This window comes from Amblyomma mixtum, chromosome 10, assembly GCF_055824585.1.
Source record: "Amblyomma mixtum isolate Tamu chromosome 10, ASM5582458v1, whole genome shotgun sequence".
In the NCBI taxonomy this organism is placed as follows: domain Eukaryota; kingdom Metazoa; phylum Arthropoda; class Arachnida; order Ixodida; family Ixodidae; genus Amblyomma; species Amblyomma mixtum.
This window is the reverse complement of record NC_143021.1, coordinates 178,794,176-178,819,844: the sequence shown is the minus strand read 5'-3', so window position 1 is coordinate 178,819,844 and position 25,669 is coordinate 178,794,176.

Sequence of the window (25,669 nt, the reverse complement as noted above, 5' to 3'; positions counted from 1 at the left end):
GGATCATTTTCCTTAACGCCTCTTCTCCTGTTTGCGCCCCGCCGCGGTGGCTCAGTGGTTACGCGCTCGGCTACTGGCCCGAAAGACGCGGGTTCGATTCCGGCCGCAGCGGTCCAATTTCGATGGAGGCGAAATTCTAGAGGCCCGTGTACTGTGCGATGTCAGTGCACATTAAAGAACCCCAGGTGGTCGAAATTTCCGGAGCCCTTCACTACGGCGTTCCTCACAGCCTGAGTTGCTTTGGGACGTTAAACCCCAATGAACCAAACAAATCTTCTCCTGTTTGCTATCTGTCGGATCAGTCTAATGGCCATGTGCACCCAGATAGATTTAAACCGGAGTGCAGCAAATGCGGCGGCAAAGCCAACGTAGACAACATCTCCTGGGACTGACAGATCCCCACCATTATCGCTTCAGAGGCTCGCGCACCCGGGTCCGTTGGAGACATTGCTGCTCCTCTCCTACCTGAAAACACAAGTACAGGTCGTGGCAAGAGCCCAAGAGGTCGCCACCAGTCTCCACTGACGGCCACCTAGCAAGATCAACTAATCCACTTGTTACTGAAGCCAATAATAAAAGTTCGCCAATCCGAAATTCCCGAAAAGGAAACGCGCAGTACGTAATAATTCACGGTGGACACCTCAACCATGCTGTAAGGGAAGGGGGGAAGGAGGGAGTGAAAAAAGAGAAGAGAGATAGGTGTTAGTGTGCAGGGCTCCGGATAAATTTTGAGCATTCGGAGTCTCCGGAGCATCTGGAGCATCCGGACACCTCAACCATGCTGTAAGGGAAGGGAGGAAGGAGGGAGTGAAAAAAGAGAAGAGAGATAGGTGTTAGTGTGCAGGGCTCCGGATAAATTTTGAGCATTCGGAGTCTCCGGAGCATCTGGAGCATCCGGACACCTCAACCATGCTGTAAGGGAAGGGAGGAAGGAGGGAGTGAAAAAAGAGAAGAGAGATAGGTGTTAGTGTGCAGGGCTCCGGATAAATTTTGAGCATTCGGAGTCTCCGGAGCATCTGGAGCATCCGGACACCTCAACCATGCTGTAAGGGAAGGGAGGAAGGAGGGAGTGAAAAAAGAGAAGAGAGATAGGTGTTAGTGTGCAGGGCTCCGGATAAATTTTGAGCATTCGGAGTCTCCGGAGCATCTGGAGCATCCGGACACCTCAACCATGCTGTAAGGGAAGGGAGGAAGGAGGGAGTGAAAAAAGAGAAGAGAGATAGGTGTTAGTGTGCAGGGCTCCGGATAAATTTTGAGCATTCGGAGTCTCCGGAGCATCTGGAGCATCCGGATACCTCAACCATGCTGTGAGGGAAGGGAGGAAGGAGGGAATGAAAAAGAAAGAAGGGAGAAAGAGGTGGTAGCGTGCAGGAATCCGGACAAATTTTGAGCACTTTGAGCCTCTGGGTTTTTAACATGCACTCACATCCCATACCACGTGGGCGCGCCCTGCCTTTAGGACGGGCGACCTCTGTGACCTTCAAAGCGCGAAAGTGACCTTACGGATGAAGCGTGAACGTTGAAGGGGCTGCGAAGTAATAAATACAAAAGCGGCTGAACGCGGTGGTACTTAAACCACATGTAGCCCCCCGCGTTATCCGTGTTGAGTAGCTCGTGGTGCTGCCACCTCCTCTACCGCACGTGGAAAGCTGTGGTCACGCGGGTCGCAACACAACAAAGCGGCAAAGGGAGCAGTGCGCGCTGTCCACCTAAGGAAAAGGCGTATGACGGAAGCTCTTCAATGCTCAAGTGCAGTCACCACCATCTATGGTGTGCTGCGTCTTTCCTCAATACATTTCATCGGCAGTCAGTTTCTATATACTTCAGAAAAAAATGAAGTTGGTATTCATGGTTGAATTACCAAACTCGACGAATACATAAGAGCTCAGTATTCTTTGTTCGCGGTAAAAAACATCACAACTTTAAGACAGACAGTCCAGGTTTGATGCCTCAGAGGCCAGCGCCGACGAATGAGAGAAAGAGGAAGAAAGACGAAGCTGACGCATCTCAGTTTTGCGCTCACGAATGCTGGACTACAGAGCTGCACCGTGCTAACAGATTCTGGCCGTCCACATTTATCGCTTGATTCGTATCTTTGCCGAACCAACACAAGTTTACATCACCCTGTATTTGCTTGTTTTCAAGCAATCACAAAATAAAACCGAAATTTAAGCCGCGCGAGCATATGGCCAACATTATACTGCTTCCGTTTCATTGCTGGACAGCGCTCTAACTTTCTTTAAACCCTTGATTAAACTATGTGGTATATCCTGCACGTATTAATAGCTATAGCGACGCTAGTTAACTGTCTATCACTAGTCTACTATATTAGTGTTGTAGTGTAGCAGCCGCGCTCGCTCACCGTGGTGAACTGTGGGGGTGAAAGACGACGACGATCCAGAGGCGTGAAGCTCGCTCGAAGCCCGAACGCTCGGCCTGAACCTTTGCTGGACGCTGAAAGGCGACCTAGGTTCTGCTGAGCCACAACCTCCTCTTGCAGTGTATTTAAAAAAAAAAGCAAATTCCTCGAAGGACTGTAACACGGGTCAACGTCAAATCACTGTAAAAGTCTCTTAAAGTTGAATAACGGTGAACGCTTGAAATACGCAATAAGTTCAGTAGCTCATTGAACAGTGATACAAGGCGAACGAAAGACAAGAACAGATAAATATCCGCAGCGTTGAACCCTTGCATATTCCCTGCCCTCACAGCCAGAGAAAGTCGCGACGGCCCATACGCGCCCGCTGACTCACAACACGTGGACCGCAGCGGTGGCGACGACGCCTGCGCCACACGCGGCAGCCTCTCCAGCACTCCATCTTGATTCAGCCTTAATGTAAAGCGGAAGCCCCGTGGCACAATGACAATTCAGGGCCGCTCGCGCAGCAGAGATCCCGCAACTGTGCCTCCCCTCCCGGTGCGCGCACGTTGCCGCACGGTGTCTGCGCGGGCCTTGTACGTGCACCAGGGGAAGAGACGTCGCCGCTGTCTGGCCCTGTGCCGAAGGAGACACGCCTTTCACGACTGCTGGAGGATGCATGCCTACTACGTAGGTACAGGGACGTGCGTACGTTATGCGGGCCTGGTGTGGATTTCAAGGTTGAATCCCGTCCCTCCATTCATTCCTCACCCTCTCCCTTCATCTTACAGCCATCTCTCCTCCCGGTACGGAAGAGGATGGCAGATAGGAGGAAAGAAGGGAGGCCCACATTTCTCGTCTTTGATAAGGGCAGCGGGAAGGAACCGTCGGTTAGTTAAATGTGCAGGCAAGGAAGTAGACGCCGGGGACAACTTAAGACGAGGAGGTTAGGGGGATGGGGTATTTTTTATCGCGGACACTGAAGGCAGCCGGGCTTTACTCAGATAAAGAAAGGAAGAGACACGTAAGGACGCCCTTCCACCCTCCCCCCACCCCCCTCTCTATCCCCCTTCTTTTTCCTACCTGGCGTTGATAGAAGAGAGTAGAGATGGGCGACAAGGGGGGAGTTTGGATCGGGGTACCACGGACGCCCGTTGGGGGGGACCGCTTCGCGTCGGGGCGTAGTTATAAGAGGGTCGGGGGCTAGCCGGGCATTGAGAGCGTGACATTGTAGACGCCGGCGAGATGTTCTTACGGGGGCTGGAGGAGTCGGGTGCAAGCGGGCGCGTGCTCCTTTGACTGGTGGCTTGCGCCGCCAGCTCGCGTGCAGCTGGCGAGCGAGACCTTCCTCCTCGGCTGCAGGGGCGCGTGTGCTGCTCGTGCGTCCTCGCGTTTTCTCTTTCGTCTTCTTTTGATTTCTTTCCTTACCATCCTCCCTCGTTCTTTCGTTCTTTCCTTCTTTCGCTTTCTTCGCTTGATCTGTTTATTTGCGTTTATATTGGCCTACTTTTCACTTCTTGTTAGTGTACGTTTACTGCGGTTGATATTTGTTCGTGATGTTAGGTCTGCTTTCTATTCAGTTTCGTTTGATCTTGCTGCTTTTACGTTGTAGGCGAGCAGGGTTGGGGGAGAGAGAGGCTGAGATTGCATCCCGATTTTCCTTCTTCCCTAAATCTCTCTGCATATCTTCATCTTTTGCTTCTATAGATATGTCCGCGTGGATGCCCGGGCTTTTTTCACCTTGAAAAGTGGGAAAAAGGCGGGAAACCGGCAGGAAGATGAGAAGGAAGAGGCCAGATGGGGAGGCCTGTCGGGAAGAAAGGTTAGAAGTCTTTGAATAAGAAAGTGAAATCAGGCGAATAGAAAGAATTCGGAAGAAGGAAAAGAAGAAGGAAAAACAGAATGCCGAGTAAAGTGTACACAACGGCCAGGCCGTACAATGGACGAGTGGACGCATTTTCGCGATCCCACCTGAGGTGTCGGAAGAAAGGAAATGCGGGCGGAAGAACGAGGGAAAGGAAAAGTGAAAGTCGGGGAGTGGGTGATGATATAAAAGAAAGCATTTCTCGCACAGTTTTCTTTTATTATTCTTGACAGCCATCTTCTTATTTATTTTTGTTTTTGTTTTTGCTTAAAGGACGAACGGAAAGCAGGAGAAAGCTCCAGGAAGCTTGTCTCCATCGCAACATTTCCCTCGCACTCGGATTTTCAAGGTGCGCATCTACCTCGGTGGCCCATTGAATTCCGACCTGCGGAAGGGCCTCACAGGAAACGGGCCACTGCATTCAATGGACGGCTGGACTCACACGTCACGTCGTTACGTTTTTACTTGTGGCAGATGTCGTCGTTAAATGGATAGAAAATATAAGCTTTCTTGCTTTTGCCTGTACTACCCCTCCCTGCCCTTCCTCCCCCCCCCCCCCCCCCCTCCCTGTGTACTACTGCAAAAGAGCGTATATTTAGGTCTTGGTATATGACGAATGTAGCTATCCCTTACACCTTGCTCCCTTATAATAGCGTCTTAGAGAAGCCCGCTCTGCTGCGTTAATTCCGTCCCAACGCCGGCACGTGGCTGTGATTGATGTCGCTTATGTAGTTAGCGGATAAAGACAACAGCTGGGTGAACTCCAGAAGGTTGTGAGCTTGATGAAGCAATATCTAATGTGGCTTCATTGTAAACAGTAACCAGAAGCAAGCGTGGGAGTAATCTCAATGCCCTTAAACTGAGTATCTCACCTTAAAGCAGATTTTCTTTTGAAAAACATCGTAATAGCTTAAAAGCATCGATTTTTTTTTCGGCTGATGTTGCCGGGCGGACATCATGCTCAAGCGATTTTGCAAACAATATCTGATTAAATGTTGAACGGTACTGTGCATAATTTAACGTATCATATGAAGCTAAGCATCCTGCAGATTCTTAGAAATAGTTGCCCAGCGTTCGCTGCCGCGAATCTTATATTTTAGTGGTAAATGTAGCTCCCACAAGCTCAACAAACGCTGAGCATTCGACACCCCAGAAAACAGTTGTCGTCTACCTCTTTTCTTATTGCCGTGTTTTTTTGGTTTTCTTTAACCAGCGCCGCCGAAATCTCGGTTCACCGCTGTGTTTGCGTTTCACCTCCGCTGAAAAGCGCCTCCGGGGAAAGCTAAGTTTACAGTGGGCAAAGTCAACGTCTCTGTACCACCCACGGTTCACTGCGTGCTCATGCAAGAAGGCTGAAGTGATATTCATTGTTGGTTCTGGTTAAAAATATCATTCATCAGACGCCAGTTTCTTATTGCTCGCCTTCCTGCTAATTATGGCAGCAAATTCTCAATAGTAGCTTTTCCTGGGCACAAATGCTTCTCACAATACATCGAGGTTCCTTGAAAGGCGATCGCAACGTTCACTGGCCTCTTCAGAGCAAATTAGCGCGAAATGTCTGCGAAATTTTTGGTTGACTTCTTTTTACCAAAATAAGAAAACGGGATGCGATGACGAAACGGACACTCTAGAACACTGCTCAATTTTCCTGCAGAAAAATTATTTTTATTATTAAAAGTCGATGGAAGGCCTTAATAAGTGAACCTTTCATAACGTGTTCTAGATCGAGAAACACCCTTTATTCGGTTGCGACAGGCATATACACCATGATTTGCAAAGCCTTGCGTGATGTCGGCTGGAGAGTAACACATAAACACATGTGAGTAAAGTGCAGGATGATACTGACACCTGTTTTTGAGTCAGTCCACGCACAACATGCACCACCCGGCTCAGGTTCAGCCCGTCTTACATGTTTACAAAGCATCATGGTGGTCACAGAATAATGCAAAGGTCGAGTGCAATATAAGCCTTCTTTTCACTCGATTTACTTTTATTCTTTCCGCCATCAGTGCAAATTAGACAATCCAGGCGGTATTAGGAGCGAGGGGTTTCTTGAGTTTGAGAGAATGACGAAGCGCTAATAGAAGCATGAGAACAAATAAGCTGTTTATCCTTGCCTCGTTGTTGACGAGTGAGTCGAATTGGAACAGTTGATTGGTTTTACAGGCAGGCTAATCTCGAAAAGTGCTCCGAGACCACTTCGGGGAAGCTCCTAAAGATAATCGCACTGGATAATGGTGGATTAAAGATTTCGGCTCGAGGACTACGCATCGTAGAAAGTATTAGCACCAGGATACGGCACACTTGGCTTCCTCTCTCGATGAAGTGTACGCTGTACAGCGTTACCGGAACATAATGTTTATTTTTCTATCGGCATGTTCAGTTTCTCAAATCTAAAATGCACTGCACCTGCTCTTTACAATACGATTCCAGGGGTCCGGATGCCACGGCGTTCCAGCTAACGTACTAAGGTAAGTATGTACTTTCAAAGCAAAGCGCGCTGCTAGAATTCATCGTCTGGTTCCAATAGACCAGTACCTAGTCCTTTTTTTTAGTGCTGTGTCATATACAAAACATCCCAGGCCTCTTTTTCTACTGGAAATTATTATCTAAATTGCCCGTACAATGTAATTGCCCTTACCATGTGATTGCCCGAAGGCTTCGATTTTTCACTCACGTATTAAATGATCTCAGTAGCGTAATGGTTAGGTTCCGTTAATTCGTCGCCTTTCTTTCCAAAGTGTATACGTGCGGGACGGTCTTAAACCTTGCATAAGTTTGTTTGTGAGCACACTTTTTCTGCGCACAATTCAGTTTCTTTCTTTGCGACATGAAAACTGAGGAAGCAGAAAAATGTTCTAGACAGAAACTGGCGATTACTTCGTAAATATTCATAGGCATTTCTGAGCGACCTCACTAGAGGAAGGCATACACTGCAGTTCCACTGTACACGAACAGTGGCGCTGAAACATAGTTGCTTGCTGATGTTCGCCAAAATTTGTAGAAGAGGCACACTAAGGATTGCGAAATCAAGGAACAATTTTCCGAAGCTGCGCTTAACGTCCTGAAACTATCATAAAATTACAAAATAAGCCTCACGGTTGCATTGACAACTTTGCCATGTTTATGTGAAGCATTTAGTGAGCTCACTAAATAACGTAACAAAAACCTCAGTTGCAATGTGAATGTCTCTAAATCCGTAAGAAACAATGAATTTAGTGTTAGGATGAGCGCATTCTCTTGAAAAGATTGCACTTCGCACAGTTTTTTACGTAGAGCCAGAAATGGATTGATTACTTTCATCATCCAGTTGACTGATTAATTGAGCAACTTTTATTTCTATCAGCAAAGATGTTGCTCACCGCCCCCGGCACGTAGACCTGGGAGACGGGTAGTTGCGCGTCCGCGGTTAGAGGCTGGCTGGCAGTCCTTGACTGGTAGCAGCCTCGTGCGCCAGATGGACGGTGGCACGCTGGAGCTCAGGGTTCGGGCTTCTTAGCAGGGTCTCTCAGACTTCTCTACTGTCATTCAGTTAGTTCATCCCTTGGTGTTAAACTCGTCGTACTGCTGAACCAAGAAGCACATTTGGCTTGCGGGTTTTTTCACTCAAGTATATTACAGTCGACATGGCTTTCAGCACTGACATGAAGATACAGCCTTTGTCAAAAGTTTGGAGCCCAGGGGGTTTGCTTCTGAAGCACACTGTCTGGTTCGTAACGCGTCTCCAGCGCTCCAAATTTGCTGAAGGTAAGAAGATTTCTTGTCCTGCCTCTTCCAGTGGGTAGGACTACCACGAATGTTACAGGAGTCCCACTGCGAGACTTAGAAGCAAACCCCCTGCGCTCTAAACTTTTGACAAAGACTGTACCTTAGTTCACTCAAGCCATTTCGTTGCCCCTTCGTGGTGAGTTCCCAAACTTTCGTCGCAGTTAGTGGCACCTTGACCGACTTCACTTGCCGACGCAACTCCCACCTTGCGGGAGGCGTAAACATCCGTGGTTGTATTGTATACGCTTGCGTTGGGCAGGCAGCGACCCTGAAGTGAAACGCCCTGTTGTTGTTGCGATTCCGAAAAGCGTGGGTCGGGAACGCGTCCCCAGGGGTTTCCAAGGGCGCGCGGTGTTCGCCGGAAGCCACCCTGCGTGGGAAGGTCTCTCTCTCTTGTTCCAAAGCATCCTCTCGGCGAATTTCGGTCGGAGACTTTACATATACTCGGTTCCGTTTCCGTGGTTTCGCATTCCTTTTTCTTTTTTATCGCCGGGAGTACACACGCTGCGTGACGTCATGTGAGAAAGAGGAAGTGAAAATCCGCGGATTCGCGCAACTTCCCGTCCTTTTCCGATCTCTTACGTGCGCGTCATCACCGGAACTTGCGTCTTCGTCGCCCTGTAGTACCTGTGCTCGCGTCGAAGAAAGAGAGGCCGAGGCAAATCAGACCATTCACTTCCCGGAAACGGCGGGATCAGGGCGAGGAAGTGGTTTCTGCTTCCCCTGCCTTAAGGTCGAACGGGTTGATGCGGGAAAGTAGGGCAGCGAGACGGGGGACTCGAAGGGTTGCCTCGCCGTCTTCCGGACGTGCTCACGGGAGACCTTGGGGGATCCCGTTCGAGCGTTTCCCGGAAACGCCTCGGAAGCTCATCTGTGGAAAGTGGTGATTTCTCAAAACTTTCGCCCTGTAAACGATCCTTCGTAGGTGTGCAGTATTGCCGAGAACATCCTGTGGCGCTCTCCCATTGATTGGTGCCCCTGTCGAACGTGTCCTTGTTATTCAAGTTATCCCTCATCTCTAGTTCATTCATGCATTTGTCGCCCTACCCTATCTCTTATACTTCCGCCGGACGCAGATCAGGTGCCTGGTGGATACGCACAGTTTCCACGACCGGTACCCATCTATTTCTTTTTAATTACTATAATTGTTCATGAAATAAAACTGTACTATATGACTACTGCTTTTTTGAAACAAATAAGTCCCCATCGAGTGTGAGCTTTCGTGGGGAACAAAAGGTTTAAACAAGTTTGCTTTTACTGCCAACTTTAAAAGCATCAAGTGCATCTTTAGGAGTGTAAGCTAGTGCGCAGTGCCAGACAATAGTTAAAATGGGTAAGAAATGGCATGGTACGCATGGTTTAAGATCACGAATCTCCGCAAGGGTTTGAGGGGTGTTGTATCGGAAGGCTCCGCATTAATTTAGACCACCTGGCTGTTCTGTGAATGCGCAGCCATTAGGCAGCGCACGGGTGCTTTTGCATCTTATCTCCACCGAAACAGGGCCGCCGCAACCCGGATTTGATGCCGCGACCTTCAGCTGAATCAGCAGAACGCCTTAGTCACTCTAGTACGGAGGCGGATAAAGTAGTCAAGAAAAGCGCGCTCTTATATACCGTATTTACTCGCATAATGCTCGCACTCGCATAATGCTCGCACCCCCCACATTGCCTATCGAAAATTTGAATTTTTTTTTTCCTCGCATAATCATCGCATCCCCAACATCACTCGAAAGAACTAAGGAAAAGTGCATGCACTATCAAAATATAGCATTACCAAACTAATGATAAAAGGACTAACAGATACAAAGGAGCGGATGACCCAGCTACAGCCTAAGACAACTACAGCTCAGATAGGAAAGAAAATGATTACTTCAAAGCAAAGCGGAATCTTTGGGCTACATAAAAACATTCAAGAGAGCGAGAAGGCGAGAAGGTGTTTCGTCAGTTTTGTTCCGCTGGTACCGCCACACGTTCTCCCGAGTTCTCCCGAGCCTTCGCAAATAAAGTGTTTCTGCAGCTAGTGTTTGTCGTCTCTGTGGTTTTATTACAAACGTAAGTCCTGCTTGCAATTGAAGTTTTGGTTAAATTTACAATAGCTGGCTTGAGAACCCCGGTTCACAGCCTATTTACATTTGCTTTCAGCACTCCAAAGCATTGTTCAAAAATTTTCCCCGCGTAATTATCGCACCCCCTAACTTCGCACCGATTTTCTGCAAAAAAAAGTGCGAGGATTATGCGAGTAAATACGGTGTACCGTTATCTGACATTCCATCTCGTGTATTCCAGCCTGCACTGTACTGACTCGACTACGTGACGTGAACAGATGATTATATTCGTTGCACTTGAATTCGCTTGCTATAGTACTCTCCGGCGACTTCATATGCATCCCTCTTTGGTCTATACTTATCACTCGTTACAATACGAAGTCTAATATCTGATTTTCCGCCGTATTTTGCAAACTGGCTGACGCAAGTTCCACACTGCCTCGTTCTTCGCTTTCCAGCAGTTTGAAGAAAATAACGTAATATGTGCCACCAAACCTCTGAGATTAAATTCCGTTGAAAAGGCGCTCAACGGAGGGGTATGAGGCGCGTTCCCTAAAATGCTGTCTGCAGAAAAAGAGGTGTGTGCCACCTGTGGTTGCATAGCTCGATGCTGTTGCGACGGCTTTCACGGACTTCGCAATGCAGAAACGACAAACATTGAAACGAACATCTATCTAGAAGATATGGAGGATTGAAGTGCTTCTCGATAATAACGGCCATATTCTTTCTTGTTCCGACAGAAGGCATAGCCAAAAGGGTCGCCGCAGAGAAATAAACCGAACCTTGAGTGGGATGCATCGTATTTCCGCCCGACGATATATTTATCGCAGGAGTTCGGAAGCAGTTTTTCGTTCACTCTCCTTAAGCTCTATAAGCTCAAACCGGGAATGAAGGGTTACCTTTTCAGCAATGATTCGCGGAATTCTTTTCTCGCGTTGCCGCTTCCAGGGCTTCTTGCTGCAGTGTCTTCCTGTTGTGGATTTAAGCGCAGTATTAAAATTGGCTACAATGCTCATCTTTTGCTGGGAGGACAACGCAGCACTCTACGAAGTAAACAATGGTCGTGCCAAATTTGGGAGACAAAACTGTACCTGTGCTTAGCGTTGCTTGCCCCACAACGGGAGTAATAAAATATTGATAAGGAGGGGGTGTCAAGCAGAGACACACGATCTCTCCTCTAGTCTGCAGAGTGTGTTTGCAGGAGGTGTACAGTGATCTCAATGGGGAACAGTTGAGGATAAAAGATATAATGTACGATTTGTTGATGACAATGACTTGCTATGTAACTCAGGAGACGAACTGCTGCGCATGATGATGGGCTTAGAGAGATCGAGCAGAAAGCTAGCTCTAAAAATTAATGTTCGAAACAATAAAGAAATGCGCAACAGTATCGGAAGATTTGTTTTGGTTTATGGGGATTTAGCGTCCGAAAACGACTCAGGCTATGAGGGACACCGTAGTGAAGGGCTCTGGAAATTTTGACCACCCGGGGTTCTTTAATGTGCACTGAGATGGCATAGTACACGGGCCTCTAGAATTTGAAAGGATCTACAGTTTACGGTAGGCAGGGAAGTGTTGGAAGTGGTAAGGCGATACATTTAGTTAGGGCAGGTATTGGCCGCAGAAACGGACCACGAGAGTGAAATAACTTGGCCAATCAGAATGGTGGGGAGCGCTTTAGCAGGTGCTCTCAGATCATGATTGGCAGTTTGCCAGTATCCTCTAATAGAAAAGTATATAACAGCTGTATCTTACCGGAACTTACAGTGCAGAACCGTGGAGGCTAGTGAAAAGGGTTCAGTTTAAATTGAGGTGAACGCCGCGAGCAATGGAAAGGAAAATGATAGATGAAAGGTTAAGAGACGGGAAGAGTGCAGAGTGGGTCAAGGAACACGCAAGTTAATGATATCCTAGCCGAAATCAAGGGGAAGAAATGTGCGTGGACAGGTTATGTAATGTGAAGGCGAGATAACCGGTGGTCCTTGACGATAACAAAATGGATTCCAAGAGGAGGCAAGCGTAGCAAGGGGGCGAATGAAAGTTAAGTGGGCGGATGAGATAAGAAGATTGCGAAGACAGTTGCGAAGTCAGGGTGACAGAACCAGCTTAATTGGAAAGCTGGAGAAAAAACCTTTGTCGAGCAGTGGGCGCAGTTAGGCTGCTGATGTTGATGCTTACATGACATAACGCCCCGTACCACGTGACTAAACCTGTGGAACGACGCTATCCAGTTCTGAAATTCCCCAGAAACAGCTCTCTTTGTGCGAATGATTAGATTACGGAACGTTCATTATATAACAAACTGGAGTTGGTAACGTGCTAGGAAAAAATCAAGAGTAAATGGATAGGTGCATGACACGTGGTACGAAGACAAAAAACTGTTGATCCGATAGTAAGGGTAACTGAATGAATTCCATTAGAAGGCAAACGTAGCAGGAGGCGGAAAAAGGTCAGGGGTGCAGTCGAGATAAGGAAGTTTATGGGCACACGTGGTACGCGGTTGGCGCAGGATAGGGGACAGCCTTCAAAGGGGCCTTTCTTCTACAGTCGGAGTTATCCAGCTGATGATGTCTGTGATAATGATGACAGTGCTGAAAAGTGGGGACTCACAAGCCATTTCGAAGCTTGATCGGTTTAGGATATGAAATACAAGTAATAAACATGACAGGGTCGCCACTGAGCCAATGCCGGTTAAGCAAGCAATCTTCTCAGTGCTAATTTCGTACATACTTAACGCCTTGTATGGTGCGAGAACCCATTCGTTCAGCACCCGTTCAGAAAACCATACGTGACGCGATGGCAAGAGCAGTCGCCTCGCTGCTCATTACGTACAGTCTTTGTCAAAAGTAACCGGGCTGCATGGTTTGCTTATAGCTTGTATAGTGGAGCCCTTGTGACTTTCCTAAACATCAAAAGTTGTTAGAAGGTAAGAAGACCCCAAGTCCCTACCCTTAACAACCATTTCAGCTTCAGGGAAGCTGTAAGAGCTCCATTGTACCAGCTAGAAGCAAACCATGCAGCCTGGTTACTTTTGACAAAGACTGTACCTCATTCGTTACGAACGTAATAACATTGGAAGAAAACATGCCATCTACTCACAGAGCCTGTAACGGACAATTAACGAAGCGGCTTCGTATTTCATAAAAGCACCTGACAGAGCGACCCAACAGACAAACCAGACAGAACTTCCATGTATTTAGAAGTTGAAAAAAAAAATCGGAAAAGAAAACGATATCCTTGTGTTTTTGAATTCTGAGTATTACAAAACCACCATCGAGCAAAGCGAAGCGTTGAAGGAGAGCGCGAGAACGCAAAAGAAAATGTTTGAAATGAGGGAAGAAAAGATATAGGGTGAGTGAGAGGGGAGAAACTGCGGAGGATAGAGGCAGAGGAGAAAGACAAGGAAGAGGAAAAGGAGGAGGAGGAGAGACCAAGAAAATCTTTCCCCTCTTCTTCGTCCCGAACGAACCCGGGGAGGATCAAACGGCGAACGAGAGAAAGAGTAGCAAAAAAGGGGGGGGGGGGGGGGGGGGGGGGTTAGCGGCAGGGTCTCATTATGAAGATCACTGCAGGCGCTGATGCGACTCAGTTACTTAACGAGCTGACTCACGGCTGCCCCTCCGACCGAGCCACTCGCGTCAGCGAGACCCCGTCGACCGGCCGGGCCGGCTGTTAGCGTGATCTGTGGCCACTACAGCCGTCCCCCTCTCCCGTTTCCACCCCCGACCCAAACGCCTGTCTCCTCCATCGACTTTTTAACTTTATTCCTGAAACTCCTCTCGGGTTTGAAGCTTCCTTCTAGAAGCGCAGCGTGCCTCCTGCATGCATTGCGTTTTGCTGTTCGCGGGAGAACCGACAGCTGCGCAGCCGCGGTGCTTACTGCATAAACGCGTGCGCGAAGTCGCTCTTCTTCTAGTGGTGGCAACCGGTACCGGGCGGGGAATTAGGGGCCAATGATTGACTCGTCGCTGAGCAGAGGGTTATTGCAACGAGAAAGAGAAAAGACAAAAGGGGGTTGCTGTAAAGTTAACGAGGCTGGTAAGAGAAAGAAGGGGGAGGGGGCTGGAGGACGCTGTAAAGTTGCGCGCGCGCTGGCGTCTTGTTCGCCGTAATGTATGCTTGTCCGCTGTAGTCTTTGACAAGGCTAATGTGTCTCTTAAACTCTCCCTCTTCCTCGCTTTCTTTTTCGCTCCTGTTTTTCGTGCTGCTGTTTCTTACTCTTTGCTCCTGTGTTGCTGTGTCCTTAAAGCTAGCCTGCAAGTTCAGGGTACGTAGTCTTGCTACTCCCCCCCCCCCCCTTCCTCTCCTCATGTCTGCTGTGAAACAAAAAGCGTTTAAACTCTTTGGTGCCTGATGTTGCAGCTCACACGGTTTTTGTCATTAAAGGTTGAGAACGTGATGAGTGCGAGGCACACACCTTTGCACACATCCTGACTGCGATCGCCGCTTGTGCGTGCTATTCAAGCTCGAAGCAGAGGAAGGCGTCCTCACTATTGTCTTTGCTCATTGTCGCGTTGCTCTTTAGCGACGTCTCACGTAACCTGACACGCGCGATCGGTAACTCACAAGCTCAGTATCAGGCCTCGTTCACTCAGTGTATACGACTCTTTTCGGTCGAAAAGTGCTCAAAACGCGATCAGTAAGTACAGTAGGCTGCGAACTGCTGGAGAGTGCATTCTTTAAAATCAAATGGTAGGCTTATATTTCCTTCTTGCAACGTTCGAAAATTTTCGCAATATTCCATGTGCGCTACATACTAATGGCTGTTTCAAACAAGTCCGTGCTGTGTTGGTGCGGGGTCAGTGAAAGTTGAAGAACCCCAGGTAGTAGAAACTAATCCGCAGCTTTCTTATACGGTCTGTCATAGCCATCATCCTTTCTTCCCGTACAAGGTAGCAAACGGTTTTTTTTTTTTCTGGTTGACCTCCCTGCCTTTACTTCTCCTGTTCCTCCACGGGACACTCAACCCTACCTACCATATCATACCATGCTATGCATTACAATGCCATGTCATGCCCTGTCATGCCATATGAATATCATGTCATGACGTATGTTGCGAGGTACAGGCTGTCGACTCGGTGAAGGCTGGGAAATGGGTCTTTATTAAAAGAATTTCACCCAAATGAAAAGAGGGCCCCAGGCCCTTGGAAGGTACAGACTGGCTCCCAGAGCAGCCGCTCTCTTCCGCTGCTGGAGGAAGACTCCCCTCGTTGACTCCTGTGCGTTCACTCTGCTCCCTCGAACGCCGTGCCCACGAGACCAAGCAGCGCGTTCTCGGGAGCAAGCGTCCCTGGGCGCTGACGGTTGTGTTCTCGAACGCCGTGTCCCCGTGTTCGCGTCCCTCGGTATTTACGTGCGCGTTTTCGAACGCCGAACATGAGACCCGCGTCCGCGACGAGGCCGGCACTCTGCGACGCCGAGTAAGGGTCGGAACGCTCACGACACAAAGTTTCCGGAGCTCGCGGGCCCACAGGCCAGCAGTTTCTTCCAACGCAACACGTACCATACCGTAACGCACGATACCATATCCTACCATACCATAAATTATCATATACCATACCATACGATACCATACCATAGCGTAATGATTTTTGTCAACATTGCCCTTACAAATTTTTTTAGACAGGCTATAGACTGTCCATAGACTTCAGTCTATAGACTCTCTATAGAGAAATCCTCTATCTATGGGCAATACAAATGTTACAGACAGTCTATAGACAATCTATAGATTTACGGCCGTACACTTTTAGTAGACTTCCGTCTATAGACCGTCTATAGACTAAGAATAGACAAATAGAAATATCTATAGATGGTTTGGTTTGGTATATGGGGTTTAACGTCCCAAAGCGACTGAGGCTATGAGAGACGCCGTAGTGGAGGGCTCCGGAAATTTCGACCACCTGGGGTTCTTTAACGTGCACTGACATCGCACAGTACACGGGCCTCTGGAATTTCTCCTCCAAAGAAATTCAGCCGCCGCGGCCGGGATCGAACCCGCGTTCTTCGGGTCAGCAGCCGAGCACCATAACCACTGAGCCACCGTGGCGGCAGAAATATCTATAGAAAGTCAGTACAGTATATAAGTACATAGGCTGTCTATAGGCCCTTTTTATAAGGGTCATGCCCTACCTTTTAGAATGCTTACCTCCCATTTCTTCTTATCACTAAGTACTGCAGTGTTACTTAGAGGATACGTACCGTACCAGGACTGGGCAGCTTCATAGGCAGTACTAACAACACGCAACATTCAGGCGAGCCACGCGACACGCGCGCTAGCAGAACATGTGGCTTCGCCGCTTTTCAAGTGCTTTCCCCGAGAACCACGACCGCTCCCCCACCCAGCCCTTCTTTGAGTATTTATTTCGGCCAGTGGTTGTTGCGTTTGCTTTTAGCGCTGGGTGCAGCTGACCGGTTGACCTCGCCTCCCGGGGGAGGGGAGGCGTTGACCTTTCACCTTGGGATGGTGCGAAGGGACCGCCGCCTATATGACACGGTGTGCGGTCAGCTTATGCATTAGCTTGTGAATAGGCTTATCCATAGCTCTATTCACTGGGCTTGGATATCGTGTTTGACTAAGTAACTGTTCGGATAAAATATTCGGGGATTTCAAGCAAACGTCGAAGTACGAAACACGTATTTTAGTTCTTGTAACGCTAGTTTGGTCGAACAAAAGCAAAGAAATAAAAATGGCTGAGGCTTAACTTGGTTAAGCCTGGAGAATGCGAAGCATCATCGTGTCGCGTAATTTGGAGGCGCACAACCACAGACCCGCCGCGGTGGCTGAGCGGTTATGGTGCTCGGCTGCTGGCCCGAAAGACGCGGGTTCGATCCCGGCCGCGGCGGCTGAATTTCTTTGGAGGAGAAATTCTAGAGGCCCGTGTACTGTGCGATGTCAGTGCACGTTAAAGAACCCCAGGTGGTCGAAATTTCCGGAGCCCTCCACTACGGCGTCTCTCATAGCCTTAGTCGCTTTGGGACGTTAAACCCCATAAACCAACCAACCACAACCACAGCGACGGCGCGAGGTGGGCCCCCGTTTCTCCACTGTCGTGACGTCATCGTGTCACGTGGTGTGGCATCATCGTGTCACGTGATTTGGAGGCGCACAACCACAGCGACGGCGCGAGGTGGGCCCCCGTTTCTGCACTGTCGTCACATCATCGTGTCACGTGGTGTGGCATCATCGTGTCACGTGATTTGGAGGCGCACAACCACAGCGACGGCGCGAGGTGGGCCCCCGTTTCTGCACTGTCGTGACGTCATCGTGTCACGTGGTGTGACGTCATGTATCACGTGATTTGGAGGCGCATAACCACGGTGAAGGGCTGAAGTGGTAGCTAAAGTAGTATGCTTCGCATAAAAACCATAACTCGGGCACAGGAGTGTATTTTGACTAAAACGCGCATCGGTTCAAAATGTGTGTGCCACTCCTTAAGAATAACTTTAAATCGAACCCTTTAAACATGTTGAATTCAAGATGGTTTATTGCAAGGCTGCAGTGTCTGGGAAACATGTCAGCAGGAACAAACAGATTATTGGTATGGTTTGGCGCCATTAAGCAAACGTTCAAAGGAGAAGTCTGACATGGATTCGAGGAAAAATAAGAGATGGTGACGGTAATCAACTATCTCAAAGTTAAGAACTGAAAGAAAAGATTCACTGTCAAGGAAAAGCAACTCAACGAAAAAGTGATCACGTTCAAAAAAAAAAAAATCAGAGATATACCGAAGCACCTGGCGGTCTAACTAACGTCTCTCTTTCATCTTTAGATTTGGATCAGACACAATTTAAAAGTCGGACCCAAGCGCTCAGAGAGTAACTGCATTTTCGCCTAACCGATAAGAATTTATCGAGCGTTGTCCACTAAGGATCACCTGCAACCAAATACGCCCCAAACCATAAGACCAAGCACAACCTTTAGGTAGGTAATGGTTTCACGTAAATTCATTTAAAAATCAAAAGAATTTTTAAATGATGCTTGCGTTTCATACACTTCAGCAGTTCAACGAACGCGGTGATGTATTTTTACAGCTGTATATGGTGAGTACTTGTTTTTGTTTTGCACGCATATTCCCGAGTAGCATAAATGTCAGTTACGATTTAGCCCCACTTGAACTGCAACAATAGCAGAAGCGACAGCTGTTGCGAATAATGGAGATTTCAAGGAGGCTACGAAATTCGTGCGATGAGCTTTTAGGGATGCGGCTCTTTCGGTCAGCATTTTCTACTCGTCCGGAAACATTTTCGCGCAGAACGTGATTTTTATGTGATTGAATAACAGAGGTTATATAAGCGCATTCGTGGGAGCTTATGTTTCGCTCTTTGACAAGTCACATGGCTGCTGCATTTTAGAGGAGCCCATCTAATGTTACTCTCTTTCATTAAACAAAGGTACTTTTTCGTATCATCACTTTCCGTTCTCATAAAATTTCTTGCGTTTACGGAATTCATTCTTGTCGTTCTATCTCACCCTGTCGACGTCATTGCTGAATGCCGCTGTATTGTCAAATCAGCTTTGTCTTGATATGACTCATCTCCCTCTGGTACCCGAGAAAGTCCAGCTTGACACGAAAATCAAGAAAGAAGAAAAACGAAGTACCCTGCTAAATAAAACGTACTTTCCAGACCCGATAAACCTGGTAGCTCATTGAATTTATTCTTATCGATTCCATCAATACAACGCAATGAAAAATTTCGCTGGTAATATTTCAGACCTAAGTGTATCGAACGTGCTTTGCTTATGTGCACAAAGTGGTACGCGAAGCTATTGTTGGTAGATAACTTTCATTGCTCGCTTACTCTCTTTGGATCTGTCTTTTCATCCAGCACGTGAGTTGAAACCAGAGGAGTTCTGATACGCTTACGTCGATTATATGGAGCTACAATAAAACGAGCTTCACAGCTATGCTTTGTCTCAGTACTTTGAGTTCGCTAACGTTGATTCAAGCGTTGGGCCGTCAGTTGCACTGTGAATAGTGAATAAATTTACATCGAGAGCTCGTTCGAGGGAGTCCTGATTCTTTTACTGGTTTTCTTACGATCTGAAATATAACTTGAAGAAAAAGCAGTGATATCAGAAGCTCTGCGTAAAATCAGAGAGTATTTTTATCGAAGATGTTCTTTATTCATACAATTAGTGCAAACACTTATTCGACGCGATGGAGTACAATACCATAAACTTCGTGAAAAGAATTCTAAAAAAACCATTCTCTTTCTGGGCTTTTTTCTGGTAGCAACGCAGGATAGCGTTAACGCCGATGTGGTAAGGATACGTGGCAGCATGTTTCAAACAGCAAGGTGTATACCAGGCTTCTGCTGAGTACTTCAGCTTTCTTAATTTACATACTGACATCAAACGCGTTGTTACCGCCATTGCTGTATATTGCATGAAACTGTCGATGAGCATGAAATTTTATCGGTGATTCTGAACCTTAAGCAAAACTTTAATCAGAAGTCAGCGAAATTCCCAGCTTCATATTTAAAAGATGTGCTTGCAATCAGTGCTTCCTTTGACGTATATGTTCAACTTATCTTTGCGCTCTGGTGTGTGTTTCCAAGCGGTCGGAAGTTGCCAGTGGTTGTTGCTCTATATTAGTCTCGCGATGCTTGTGATGTGACGAATTTTCTACCAAGGTCAGTTACTTGAAGCTTTGTAGAAGTTGTCAAAACGGCTCCGTCTGTGCACATTAGTTCTTATTTCAAACAAAAGATCTCTTCTCTTCATAGATTTCTAAGAGGGCGATCAGTTGAATCGAACCTCTGAAATTTTATCGGGTGCAGCAGGATTCACGGTCAAGTTGACACAAGCTGTTCTGACGAGACTTATGAATTTCACACGACTTCCCATGAAAGATTTCTTCCGAAGCTGAAAAATTACAGACTCTGCTTCTTATACTACAAATAATTCAAAAGTTACTTGGTAACCTTCGCTGTCAGGTTAAATTTTCTTTTCGTGTGTCCGACGAGCTTATATCAACGTAAGGAGTGCCTCAAAGCTCCAACCTAGGATCGCTGTCGTTTTTAATACTTACTAATAATGTGCCGCTACATGTCATGAACTCAGGGACCTTGTTTTTGCTCTTGATTTGAAAATAGATTGAAAACTTAAAAGATCTTAACCGCTAGCAAGCTGACATTAGCAACACCGAGACATGGGGCATGATGACAAATAGCTCGTGCGCCGCGACTCCCAGAAAAACTCGATACAGTAATGCTTCACACTTCTTGGCGCACAACTATATATATATATATATATATATATATATATATATATATATATATATATATATATATATATATATATATATATATATATATATATATACACACACACACACACACACACACAGGGTGTCCCAGCTAACTTGGACCAAGATTTAAAAAAAAAACTAAGCGTTCTTCTGAACTGAAATTGCGTGGATGTTGTTTGGGTTTATCTAAAGTTACAGTACTAGTTTTTCGGTCCTCCTATTTAAATAATTAGTCGAGATAAAAAAAAATAACTTTTAAATATAGCTTGAAACGTTCAGGCGTCAATAGGAAAGTTGTAGAGCTCCACAAATATTGTCCAACCCAGCCACTTCCAATGAGATAGACTTAGCGTGGCCATTTTATTCGGGAAAAACGGAAGCCCGCGGAGTTTAAAAAATACCACGTGACAGCGCGCTCCGTGCGCCCGAATGCGCCGCGATTACAGCGCTCTCATCCGTACTTTGTAACAACCATCACTCGCTTCGCGCCCTTCGTGCTGCCCAAGACAGGGCTTCGCATTGTGCTCGGTTCCAAGATAAGTGCCAGTCGGTACAAGTGGCAGTTGAAAGAAAGCACGGCTCCCGTTTCTGCGGCGATAATTGCGCTGTCGCGTTAGTAGAATCCATGAGGAGGAACGATGACAATCTCATGAGTTGGAATTTGGGAGCAAGATCCCAACAAGCAAAGACGCATGTAACAAGCCTGATAACGTCGTCTGAATTACGCTGAAGAACAGGAGCCGCGCTTTCTTTCAATTGTCGCCCGAACCCACTGGCGCTTATCTTGGAACCAAGCAATACGTGAAGCCCTGTCTTGGGCAGCCCGAAAGGCGCGAAACGAGTGAAGTTTTTTACAAAGCACGGATGAGAGCGCTGTAATCGCGGCGCATTCGGGCGCACGGAGCGCGCTGTCACGTGGTATCTTTTAAACTCCGCGGGCTTCCGTTTTTCCCGAATAAAAACGGCCACGCTAAGTCTATCTCGTTTGAAGTGCCTGGGTTGGACAATATTTGTGGAGCTCCACAACTTTCCTATTGACGCCTGAACGTTTCAAGCTATATTTCAAAGTTATTTTTTTTTATGTCGACTAATTATTAAAATAGGAGGACCGAAAAATAGTACTGTAACTATCGATAAACCCTAACAACATCCACCCGATTTGAGTTCTGGTGAACGCTTAGTTTTTTTATAAATCTTGGTCCAAGTTAGCTGGGACACCCTGTATATATATATCGCGAAAGGATGAAGCACTTGACTGCTTACAAGAGTATATAGCGAAGTATACGCTACGTTAAAGGAAACATATTTATTCGACTCAACGTTTCGATCGGAAGACCGATATTCTTCAGGATCATATATATATATATATATATATATTGGTCGCCGTAGTTTTTATGACTCATTCTCTTCTAGCATATCTCGGAATGTCCATCTTCAAGAAGGTGACTCGAACACGACATGCATTTTTTTCACAAAGCTTTGCGCGGTTTTATTTACTGTGAGTTATACGGTGATTGCGATTATGTTAGCGTTATGGAAAAAGCACAAAATGTTTAAAAAGATTTTATCTTGAGATGCATGCGATTTCTCCAACGACTCATCCACAAATCACTTATAATTCAGAGTTTTCTTACACGGACATATTTGCTTAAATTGATGTTTTTACTGTTGCTTTTTGTAACACGCTTGTTTCTGCTTCGACTTTATGAGCCACTTTGTGGTGTAAACTATATTCACTTCCTGTTACTGTGTGTTATCTCAGGGTGTTTGTAAGTAGCCTAATGTCGGCTTGTTTACGCCACTCAGCTGCTGACGCACACTAAAATTAAATTATATATTTATTTAATTACCACCAGGTAAGCGAAATTGACGCCGCAGTATGTCACAGGTACGAACGTATCTTCGAGTCAGATGTCGCATGCATTAAAATCTAGCAACTGTTTCTCCGTCTGTTCATTTCCAGTGTCGGAAAGCTCACCACCTCCTCACTGACTGGCTCAAAAACTTTTCATGCAGGTATACCGTGCCGTACATAGCTTTAATTGCTGCTATATCAAAGTTTAGTCCACCGAAAGCTGGAATGCGTGTCAAAAGTACGGGATACGGCCCAGTCCATATTATTTGACCACACGCAATCGAGTAAGCAACTTTATACAATATTCAGATTAAATTACCAGGCTTAAATGCGCAAACTACACATGCTTCACTATCAGGACATAAATGAAATCAGCATTTGGCCCACCACACTCGGAAATCTGGAGAGAAACGAAAAGCATCCGCATATGCAACTTCTGCCCTTTCTTTTTTTCTAAAGGCAGAACGATTACTAGATAAATTCACAAAAAATTACAACATCCACAATGCGACTAAACATTGTCAACAATAACAAGCTGCGAAGCTACTACAGTCACGCCTGTTTCGCAGGAGAAGAGATGATTCTTAAATTAACAGATCATTACAGTGTATAAGAGAGACTGCAAGATTAACGAGCATGCTGGTCTTTTAATAAAGTTCGGCAACGTGTAGGTTTCTATGCAGGTTTGCCGTTGGATAACAGATGCAAATTGTTATGCAAAGAAGTATCTAGTATTACAGTCGTATTAAACAATGTTGCAGTCGGGTTGGGGTTGAAACGTATTCGTCTGTGTGCTGGTGTGGCACTCTTTTCCAATGCTTATTGGGACATCGATTGTATACCTGAAATTATCAAAAGAGAAAAGCACGCAACCTTCGACGTCTTGCCGGGCGTTCTCGGAGGTAGGCGATTTCATCTCTAGCATTTCACAAAGCTTCAGGACAGAGGCAATTGCAGCAATGTCTTGTTTACTACTGTTCACTCTGGCTGCGCAAATTGCTGGCCTGGGTTCCTGGTACAGAAGCCACACACCTGAGTGGCACAATTACCAGCATGGTACATAGGAGGCTTGACCATTCTGAACTGATCGCTTACTAGTGTAAGAAAGGATGTCAAATGGTATACCGTTAACAACTTGAGAACAATAGTGTATACCCGTTACTTCTACATATATGTACCCGGGTGAATATTACTCGCTGTGTGCTTCTTTCCTTTCAAGCGGGCATTATGTTAAATTATCCTAGCGGTAGTATTGTTGTTTTATCAGTTCGGCAAAAATCTTCCTCGGTTACAAGCAAACTACTAAGAAAACTGCTGCTTCCCACTCAAGCCAAGTTCAGTATGTGAGTAGCAAGTTTTGATGCGATAAAAGTAGCCCTGGTTCGCTTAGTCAGACTTATCTAAATCTCGCACATTAATTTGATTTGAAGGTATTTAACGTCCCAAACCTACTGAGGCTACGAGGGATGCTGTAGTGGAGGGATCCGGATAGTTTCCACCACCCGGGTTTCTTTAGCGTGCACTGACATCGCACAGTACACGGGGCTCTAGAATTTCGCCTCCGCCGAAGTGCGACCGCCGAGGCCGGGATGGAACTCGTGTGTTTTGGGTCAGCAGCCTAGAACCATAACCACTGAGCCATCGCGGCGGCTCGCCCATTGAAGATTAGTATTTCCATCCAGTACTATTTTACTGCCGCAATGGGCTCTGGTTGTTGTTGTTGTTGTTGTTGTTCACCTTCTAGAATGGCGCATACCCACACAAGGCGATCGGCTAAGAAGAGGGGGTGAATAAAGGGTTTTTGTGATGGTTTTGTTTTGTTTTGTTCTCTTGAGAAAATCAATAAATAAATTAAGTAATACATAGAAATAACAGAATGCTGGGGAAGAGAAAAGTCAACATGTCGTGCGATATTTACAGGATTTACGTTGTTACGCACCTCTCATGTTGCCAGAAAAAAAAAAGCGGCTTGAATTCATAACAGAAACACTAGAGTAAAGATATTCTACCTCCCGCCGCTCTGCGAGCTTATAAATCTTTAGTTGTTAATGTGGTAACTAAACACGTCATTAGTAATTGAAGGAAGGTTTCATAGTTTACCAACTTGGATTAGTTAACGACGAAGAGGTTGTTTACTTTCAACAACAACACTTCATTAGTAATTGAATGAAATTCTCATAGTTTACTAACCTGTAATAGTTAATGACGAAGCAATTGTTTACTTTCAACAACAACACTTCATTAGTAATTGAATGAAAGCTTTATAGTTTACCAACCTATATTAGTTAATGACGAAGCAAATGTTTACTTTCAACAACATGAAAGCGTCGTTAGGTCATATTACACAAGTATTTCGCCACTTTCAGCAGTGAGATGTACAGAAGTTGTCGGCCTATTATGTGCTCCTTTACCGAAATCAAGAGGCGGAAAAAAACTGTTCTTTGCACATCTCAGCAAAATTGGTATGCTAACAGACGAGATTTTTTTTTCCGTCCCCCTCCGCGATTAAGTGACGATATTTGTTGTCGTGATATGACGCATTAATACGACGTGCTTTGAAGAGAAGTTTATTGGACCCATAATTCATACAAAGAGGCCACAGTTCCTCACAAAGACTAAAACAACAAGGCAGCGACTAGTGTCGCTTGTTTGAGGTGTAGAATGAACTACTTCGTATTCTACAGGACACCGTATACAGCTCGTTCGGTCGAAAAGCCGTCGGCGCAGTAGTAGTAGACGGCACCGCGTGTGGGAAATAATCGGGGGCTGCCTAAAAATTCCGCAGAATGTTCCAGATAGTCTCATACCGTTCATCGTTTTGTGCAGCTTAAACCTACTAGTTAAGTTAGAGCCTGGCTCGCGGCAGGGATTCGAACCGGCGACCTATAATCGAGGACTGCGTAAAAAAAAATCGTATCACGCGCTGTTCTAGTGTCCACCAAGACAAGTAAGTCTGTTAATGCGTCACTTTGCCCCCCACCCAAAAAAAAAAAATTCTATTTGTCCAACGGACAACGCGTAGCGCCGAACGGGCGACGGAGTTCCGTGGACTCCCTGGCTGCGCTGCAACACGCTGTCGCGTTCCACTCATAAAGCCAAAGTTTAAGAGTCCTCCAAACTTCTTCAATTTCATGTACACCAAAACCTTTTATAAACGCTTCAGGGCTTTGCCGTAAAACAAGCTAGATCGACATAATCAAAATAGATCTCAAGGGATGCTTATAAGAGCGAGATCACACGCGCTGTAGGTCCACAGAATCAAAGATTCGTGTCAAGCTTTCTTTCATCATTTTCCTGCCACCTTCGTTCTCGTTCGAACGTCTCCCCCTAGCAACTAGAGAAATATTTCCAAGACAAACACTCTCTTGTCGCGTGATGTATTCCGCCGCAGCGCCACCGAGTGCCAGCGGTAATCTTTAGCAGCGTTGGCTCAGAAACCAGCGGGAGGTCCTTTTCTTGAGGCGCTAAAAGCGTTATCAATAAATTCCAAGCGCGCTAATCTTTCTCCAAGATTGCTTATTAATACCT